Below are 8,827 nucleotides of genomic sequence, written 5' to 3' on the forward strand. Positions count from 1 at the left end.
ATCAATTTACTAAAATATGTAACTGAAATTATTTTATCAAAATATGGTGATTTCAGTGAAAAAAAAAACATTAACATCCAAACTAAAGTCGAGAATATGGTGATTTCATGTTTCTTGGTATTTTTTCAAGAGGTCAATTTGTAATAGAAGTTGGTTGTACAGTTCCTTTATTAACTAAACAAGTCAATTTCCAATTCTCATGATCAATTTTAATGCTGAAATTAACTATAGTACTAGGAATTATTTGATGCTTATCACTGGAATTTGGAGATTATGGAAAGCGTTATTATTAGTTATCTCATGATAAACTCATGCAATACTGAAGGTCTAGATTATTATTTTTAATTTTATTTGCCTTTCAAAAGCTTGAATTCTTACAAATATAGGAAACTTACTTTCATGCTTTTTTTCTTGAATTAATCTCAAAATGGGAGTTTATGTTTAATACTCTTGCATACTTTTATTTACTTGAATGTTATTTTTACTTGGAGTTAATAGCATTCATCTTTACAAGTTGATATGGCTACAAAAAATAAGGGCGTTGGAAGGATTGCATGGAGCAGTGAACAATTTAATTTGTTTGTTAAAATTTGTATTCAAGGCACTAATTTGGGCAAGAGAAATGGTGGTGGATGGGGTGACAAAAGACATACATGGTTACTAAATGAATTGAAGGAAGTTGGTGTAGAGTATACTAAAGAGCAATTAAGGCACAAGTGGGATTGGTTGAAAGATCAATAGAAGATGTGGAAAACATTAAAAGGGAATGAAATAGGATTAGGATGGGATCCCATAAAGGCACAGTTGCTACTCTTGAGGAGTGGTGGAACGAAAAAATTAAGGTAAGTTAAATAAAGAAAGAACTAGCTTTCAAGGCTTCATTAAACAAATAGGCATTTAATTATTTATTGACATTAGTGTTTTGATTTTTATATGTATTAGGAAAATTCAAAATTTGCAAGCTTTTGAGAGAAAGGACTTTATGAAAAATATTTAGAATTATTTTTAGAAACTATGGCTACTGGAGAATTTGCATATGCACCATGATTTGGAGTTTTACCTAATGAAACTTAGGAGAAGCAACAATTTAATACCGTAGATCATATTGAGGAGAATATTAATGCAGAGTCTAATTTTGATGATGATTTATATGAAATGATGAATCTTGGTTTTGGATCTGGAGGTTCATTCAGTCAAGCAGTAGGTGAAAATGTGGGTTTAGAGAATACAAAAAATGATAATAGTCAACATAACTTGCGAAAACAAAAGAGGAGAGAGTTGACTAATAACCCTGCAATAAAGAAAAAAAAAAGATAACAAGGGCAAAAAGGTTTCACGTGCTACACAGATGACTACAAAAGAGACCATGGAATCTAAGACTGCAACTATGTGTAGTCTTTTGGGAGATCGCCTAGGTTGTTCTATTGAAGAAGTTATGAAAGATGTATTAACTTTGATAGTTGTAGAGAAAGGAAGCGATATTCATTTTTTATGCATACTGTTACTTGATCAAAAGTCAAAAAGAGAGATGTACAATACTCTCGAAGATATAGAAATAAAGTGGAAATAGTTGCAATTTCATTTCTCATTATGGACAAATGGTATATGGATGTCTTCTACTTAGTAGATGCCATTACTTGTATTTGCTATTTTTCTTATTTTTCATTACTTGTTTGAACTCTTAATTATCAAGTTTGGCATTGTAATAAAGTTTTAGTGTAATCATGAACATTTAAAGTTAAAATATTTAGCATTTTATATTAATTTATATTTGAGGTTTATTTGTTTTTATTTTTTTCTTGATAGAAATGGATATTGTTCAGCGAATGATTTGTGATGACGATGATGATGAAGTTTGGCAGACAACCACATATACAATTGATATTATATGTAGCTATTACTTGTCTTATATTCATAAAGAACCTTGTATGGATTCATTCCATACAGGATTTGTATGGTTACATGAAATAATGAGAGGTAATTAGGGAAGATGTGTTAATTTATTCAGAATAGATAAAGACAAATTAATAAAACTTTGTCTAGACTTAGAGCATCATTATAAAATTAAAATATTCTAAAAAAGATAACTATTTTGGAAAAAGTAGGCATGTTTTTATATGTTCTCACTTTGGGAGCTTTAAATAGGCAAGTTCAGCATTCAGGAGAAACTGTCAGTAGGAACTTTCATGAAGTATTAAAAGTAATGTTGTGCTTGTCAATTGATATGATAAAACCGACAGACCCCACGTTCAGTAATATTCCTCTTGAGATACTGAATGATGACAGATATATACCTCATTTCAAGGTATATTTTTCAAATTTCTTTCTTATCTTTATGTGTTTACTATATTACAAATATCATTAAAAATCATTAACTATTTTAATTTTAAAATCTAAACATTTTAAAAATAGGACTGCAATAGAGCAATTGATAGAACTCATTTGTCTACTTGTGTTCAAGAAGAAATTTTGATTTGATTTATTAGTAGAAAAGGGGTGCCTATGCTATCAATAAAAAAAAAAAATTAAACTTCCCTAAACCACCACCAGGTAAATGCATATTTATTTTTATTTTTTTCATTACCTTTTCCAATTGGTCATGAAAAGGCAAGTACATAGATGTACACAAATATATACATACAAACCTTGTACTATTATACATTAGTGATTTGTTTTTTTAGTAAAATTTATTTCATATATAGGAAAATATTATGTAGTAAATGCTGGATATCAACAGATGGAAGGATATCTTGCACCTTATAAAGGGGTTATATATCATTTACTTGATTTTCAACGTGGTGGAAGATCAAGAGGACTCAAAGAAATTTTTAAGTGTTGGCATTCATCTTTAAGATGTTGCATTGAGCGAACTTTTGGAGTTTGAAAGGCAAGATGGAAGATATTGCGAACAATACATTCTTATTCATTTCATGTACAAAGAGATATAGCAGTTGTGTCCATGGCATTACATAATTACATTCGAAGAAAAGCATTGGCTGATCCAGCATTTGAGCGATTGGATAAAATCCAAATTTTATACCACCAGATGTATTTGGTGATGTAGATAACATTCAAGCGGAAGAAAGTAGTCAAGAAAGTAGAGCACTTCAAATGAATGCCTTACGTGATCAAATTGCTCATAGTTTAATGTTGGCAAACAATGATTATTAATTTTTTTAAATAAATATTATTTACTATAGTTTCAAATATATTTTACTTTAAATTATTTAATTTTTATTTATATATTTCGATAATAAAATAAATTTGTTGAAATAATAAATTAATAATTATATAATTATTTTAATAATAAAATAAATTACATGATACATACCCTTATTGGTCATTTTACATATTAACAGCAGCAGCTAACATAATTTTACCAAATACTTAATATCAATCAGTTACTATCAATTATCAATTATCAGCTAATAACAACAGCTATTAACTATAAGTTATCATATGCACCCAATAGTTAAACCAAATAGAGCCTCAATAGCTTATACAATTATGACTACCGCTATATCATACTTCATGGAGTCACTAATTATGCATATTCTCTTAAGTATATATTAATTATAATCTATTTGACATGGTTATTTAAGATAGTAAGAAAAAAACATTATTTTAAATATATTTATTAGAGATCATTAAAAATTGAATTTAACATATTTTAATCATAAAAGTTTTAAATAAGCTAAACAGATTTTCCAAACTTGCTTTTCTTGTTTTAATGACATTTAGAATGATTTCTTTTTTAATTAATGGGTTTTAGTTTAAATTAATGGAATTATTTTCAGTATCGTAAGATTTTGAGTTCAATTTTTAATTAAAATTAAATAAAAAAATTATTTTAAAAAAAAAGTAAATTTGCATCTGTTTGCACTTTATTGATATTAAAAATCAATTTTAAGCCAATGATTAATTTAATTATTTTTAAATTAATTCTATTTTATTAATTAAGTTAGAAGGCCTAAAATAATTTAATAAATTAATTGGTAGTTATTTAGAGATAAGAAAAAGTTAGCTAACAGGAAACAATTGCTGGGAGTGGGAAGTGAAGGAGCCAAGAGTCAGATAATCACTGCTATGTACAAAATGTGGAAAAGTAGGGGAGTGTGGAATCCAAAGCCTTCCCGGGGATAAGCTTAAAAGAAATTTCAGTAAAAATAAAAGAAATAAATAATATAGATACACACATTCGGTTTGATTAGATTTGAGTTAAATTTTTATTATGTTAATCCGAAACTCAAATTAAAAATTCAGTTTATAATTATTTTCAAATTATAATCAATATTTAAATGTATAAAACCCCTAATTTCGATTTAGATTTGATTAGGTTGATCGGTTTGGTAGTTTCTTCGTACACCCCTACCCTCAACCAATCAACATTAACAATATAGACTCAATTCAGTCAATTTATCTTTCACTTATTCTGTCAATTTTAATTCCAAAAGCCTTATTTAATTTTTCAAGCATTGTATGTTCTGTTCTAGCAATCAATTTTCGGTTTCATTCTAGTAGATACAATTTTCTCATTTCAATATACATTTATTTTAAGTTGAATGAAGATTTCAAGGTGAAGTTACATTAAGTGTAATTAGTTTTCTTTCTGTTTGATTTAGAAGTTATAGAGCATAATAATAAGGTTTTTTTTTTTTTTCGAAAGATGAATTCATAAAAGCCTTAAGAAGGTAAGGCTGATATTACAAAGTAATATTGGTCTAAGGGATTCAATAAAAAGGATTCATCCTTAATGACTTTAACTGCTAAAGTATGGGCTGCCCTATTTCCTTCTCCTTTAACAAACTGGAAGGCAGAATACTGAAAGGAGCTGGCCATACAGGAAATGTCATGAATGATGCCTTGAATGTCTTGAGGACTGGGTCCGCCCTTAATGTTGTCAATAACAGCCTAAGAATCTCCTTCGAAAATGACATGCTGGAATCCCTTGTGCTTGGCAAGAATTGTTGCTTCTCTACACTCAATATCTGACACGCTAATAAAATTTAAGTCGTTAGCCAACTAATTATTTTCATAGTAAATTTCCTATAGATAAGATTTACAATAGAATGGAGCATGTATCTGTACTTACAACTTTTGGATCAAAACACCTAGCCTACCGCTGGACCTCAAAGTCAAACAAAATGTCCATTGGAAGCGAAAGTGGGCATAACACATAGAGGTCCAAAGCATTTCAATCTCTCATAGCCTTGGGTTAACCAGTGGCATGCAAGTCGGTAGACTCCTCAAAACATCGCACCCTCCCATCACACTAGAACATGCCACGCCTAGCTAGCCAAATCACTCCCATCCAATACAAGTTTCTAAGTTGCTCTCACCAGTTTCTTTATGTTAGAAAAAAGAATACAAGTAATGAAGAAAAGGATTGTGTATTTGTCTGTGTCTTATTTATAGAGATATTACATCTATTTATATATGAGAATATGAGCTAATTTAGACAAGAATAATAATTGCTGTAATTATGCTACATAAATCTCCTATAATCATGCTAATTGCTGTAATTATACTAACACCCCCCCCCCCCTCAAACTCAAGGTGATAACACAGGTGCCAACTTGAGTTTGCTTAAGAGATTCTGAAAGTGAGCAGGAGGATGCATTTTGGTGAATATATCAGCGGTTTGGCTGACAGAGGAGACAGAAATCAAACATATGGTGCCATGAGCAACATGATGACGTACAAAATGATAATCAATTTTGATGTGTTTGGTACGCTCATGAAATACATCATTATGAGAAATCTGTATGGCACTTCTATTATCACAATGAAGCATTGTGGTAGAAGAATGAGTGACACCCAAATTAGTTAATAACCATTGTAACCAAAGTAATTCAGATGTAGCATCAGCAAGAGCACAATATTCAAATTCTGTGCTAGAATGTGCAACAACAGTTTGCTTTTTGCTACTCCAAGAGATAAGAGAATTACCCAAGAAGAAACAATAACTAGTTGTAGAGCGACGATCTGTCAGATCACCAGCCCAATCAGCATTAGAGTAGCCAAATAATAGTAGGGAGGAGGTAGCGGAAAAGTGCAAACCATGAAAAAGAGTGCCTTTGATATAACGAAGGATTCGAAGTACTGCAGAGAAATGAGTTGAGCGAGGAGCAGACATAAACTAGCTGACCAGATGAACAGCATATAAAATATCAGGTCGAGTAACTATGAGATAAACAAGACTCCTGTAACGATCGGACTCCAACCACTAGAGGAATTGTCCGCTTTGGCCATGAGCCTCACGGTTTTGTCCCATAGGTGGAATAGAGAACTTCCCAGGAGGTCACCCATCCTAGGATTTCTCTCAAGCGAGCATGCTTAACCCTGGAGTTCTTCTAACTCTCCAGGCCATTCCACCAAAAGTCGCCTCTAGTGATTAGTTCCCCCATTTTATATATCATTACTTTTTGAGCCCAAGACCATCTCCGTGCTTTGCCGATGTGGGATTTACTTAAGGGACCTTTCTCCCCCCCTTTCGGGACTCAGCGTCTTCGCTGAGGTTTGCCCCACCATCACCTAAGAGGACACGCGAGCGGCTCTGATACCAATTGTAACGATTGGACTCCAACCACTAGAGGAATTTTCCACTTTGACCATAAGCCTCATGGTTTTGTCCTATAGGTGGAATGGAGAACTTCCCAGGAGGTCACCCATCCTAGGATTTCTCTCAAGTGAGCATGTTTAACCCTAGAGTTCTTCCAACTCTCCAGGCCATTCCACCAAAAGGCACCTCTAGTGATTCAATTGTAACGATCGGACTCCAACCTGTTAGTAGTATGCCCTAGAGCATATCATTTAGTATGTATCTTGTATATATTTTTATTAATAAAAGGCATTTCCACTTTTCCGTTTACATAATATATTTATGTGTAATAGAAAAGGTCCATTGATATTTTGTTAGAAATATTATTCTTAAGTTGTTAAGAATATGAGTGATAATATTTCTAGCACAAAGTATCATAAATAGGTTCACAATCGAGGATACTTCATAATAAGGACATGACTTATCCAAAAAGATTGTATTCATGTTTGTTACCAAGTTATTTATATGAGATATAAATAAGATGGAATGATGAGTCTCATGCCATATGACAAACATGATAGGCACTTATAAATGATAAGTAGGCCGAACCAGTGATACTTATGACAAGCACATGGAGTTTACTTTTGTCAATGTTTTGTCATAAATCATATCAGTGCATATAATCTTTAGACACGAGATAACAGCTTATCTTGTATATAGGTAGTTTGAGTTTGATACCGCTTTCATACTTGTACTGTGTATGGGTATATGGGCATCTGTTGGCTCCTACTAGTTATATATGGAGGTAGGTGTTGATCAAGATGGAATCTATTCCTCTAAGTAAATAGAGATAAAATCCTATGTTCATTTAATTGTTCTTGATGTTTCAAGTTCCTGGCCAAGACAGATAGATTTATTCAGAAAAGAGTTTCTGATAAGAAAATCTTTTTAATCAAAAACTGAAATTAAAAGAGAACATAATATTCATAGAAAATGGAGTTTGACATAAACCATGACTCCAGCTTGAGTTGGGATTTTGTAACAGAGAGATTCTAGTGCATGGTAACATATGATTATAGGTTCATTTAGGTAAACCTTATTACTAATTGGGTGGCCATGGCATACAATGCTAGGTGTTAACCATGGTCTATGAGGTTCATAAAATGATTTAGAGAAATCATTTATGGTAAGAAAGAGTTCTGATGATATTAAGAGTTGATATCATGTCTCATTGCCAATTAGTGATGAGCCTAGTAAGTCACACACATACACAAGTTATCACCTATTTAAATATAATTTAATTAATTAATTAAAGAGTTTAATTGATTAATTAAATAGGTTTGGTTTGCAATTAAATTGCAAAGTCTCTAGCATGATTTGAAACCAAATCTAGATTATTGGATGTATAGTATAAGTAAAATTTATATTTAAAGTGTTTAAATATGAATTTAATTAACGAGAAATTAATTAATAGAGATTAATTAATTAATTTATATTTGATATAAATTAGAAGAAGAAAAATAATTATTTTGGGTTAAGAACTCAAAATTAAGACACAGGGGCATTTTGGTTATTTCACAGTGTGACACGTGGCACCATGAGATGGTGACACATGGGATTACACATAAGCTTGCCAAATGTTTTTTTTAATCATGTAAGATGATTAAAATCAAGATTAAATATAGGTTTAACACTTGGCACAATGTGATTGGGTCACTTAAAACTAGAGCTAATCAAAGGGTGACATGTGGCAAGGGTTTAATGTGTTAACCTAGCTATATAAGTGTTGTTATGAAAAAGAAAAATAACCAGCAGCCACTCCTCTCCTTTGTCACGCCATTTTGAGGTTCTCCATCTATTCTTCTTCATCTCTCATCAATTCAAAGAGATTAGCCATCAATCTCTTGAATTAAGAACACTAGAAATTGTTTCTAGTGTCCTGTTTACATCTCTAATCTCTTAAAAGGCAGAACTTGAATTTCTAATTAATAGATAAAGCTTTAGAAGCTGTTCAAGGGCTGCCATAGGTGTTCTTGGTGTAGACAAACTAGAGAGACAACATCTAGTGTCCTGAAGACAAATCTCAAAGGCGCAGACACGCTGCAGTGCATCAAGAGGTTAGTGTAATCGTTCTTGATTTAATCTAGGGTTCTTGTAACACCCTCCCGGTCACTACTCCGTACATCCTGCTGTTCCGGTGACCAATGTCGGTCCGGACAACTAGAATGTCCGGAAAAATATTTAAACTAAAGTGAGGGACCATAATTAACTCAAATATTAATAAGA

This window comes from Hevea brasiliensis, chromosome 7 (assembly GCF_030052815.1).
Source record: "Hevea brasiliensis isolate MT/VB/25A 57/8 chromosome 7, ASM3005281v1, whole genome shotgun sequence".
Classification (NCBI taxonomy): domain Eukaryota; kingdom Viridiplantae; phylum Streptophyta; class Magnoliopsida; order Malpighiales; family Euphorbiaceae; genus Hevea; species Hevea brasiliensis.